We start from the raw sequence: 1,164 nt of genomic DNA, 5'->3' as shown, positions 1-1,164 counted from the left end.
TGAATCTCGGCTGATCTGGTGATCATGGATGTCTGGTAGTATTTGAATTTTAATTGTTTTTTTTTTACATATCCAAATAACTTGAAATTTGGAGCTTGTGTACATAAAAAATAGATCAATCTTCAAAAAATATCAAAAAAATATTTTACATGAAATAAATTAACTAAAATACCCCCAAAATGTTTCAAAGGTATTTTGGTCAATTTATTTCTTACGAATTATTTTTTTTATATTTTTATTAGGTGCATCTTGATGAGAAGAATACACATCTAAAATTTTAAATGATTTAGATTTGTAGAAAAAAAATTTAAATTAAAATACTACCGGACATCCGTGAGTGTTAGATCAACCCAGATTGAATCTGGGCTGTTGGGCTCATTTTTTCCTGTGAGCTAGTGGGTGAACCCAAGATTTTTCTTATATATATATATATATATATAGTTTGGAAAAGTGTTTCTTCTTGTAATGTCATAGTGTCATGTTCAGGGATTTTCTCTTTTCCTTTAGTACCATCTGGGAGAATAGGGGCAGATATTACTATTGTTGGTTTAGGTTCTTTTATTTCTAATTTTGATAATTTAGAAATTAATTGTCCCATAAGGGTAGTATTATCTTCGCCTATAAAAAATTTTTCTTTATTCAAATCAGGAGGTGGTTTGAAAAACAATTGTTTTTTCTCTTTGTGACTCGGTGGTTGTAACAAATTTTCTATTCTATTTGATTGTTTTCCTAGGGTATGAAGGCAGAGATTTGTATAATTATTTTGTTCAATTATATGTGGAAGTAACTCTATACGAGGTATATTAGCATTATTTAATTTGTAAGGTGTGGCTACTGTTTCATAGACAACTATTTGGGTAGATGGTGATCCTTCAGTTTGTTCTGAAGCTTTTGGTACCGTAGTTGCCATTCCTTGTATTTTCAGACTTTGTTCTGGAGGGTGTATGGATTTAATTGATTTTCCTTCTGTTGTATTAAAGGTAGTATATTGAGTTTCTACAGTATTTAATTCGAATTCAGGAATTGGGATATTATGTTGTTTAAGAGTATCTCTTAACCAATCGAAAAAACATTTTCCTTTATTTCCTTTTTGTCTCCAACTATTGAATTGGGAATGGAATAGTTCTACTAATCTAGGTTTGAATTCTTTAACATACCATTTTC

The sequence above is a fragment of the Amborella trichopoda genome, chromosome 2 (genome assembly GCF_054954075.1).
Source record: "Amborella trichopoda isolate Santa Cruz 75 chromosome 2, AtrichopodaSantaCruz75HAP2 v2.0, whole genome shotgun sequence".
NCBI lineage: Eukaryota > Viridiplantae > Streptophyta > Magnoliopsida > Amborellales > Amborellaceae > Amborella > Amborella trichopoda.
This window is presented reverse-complemented; position numbering follows the sequence as displayed.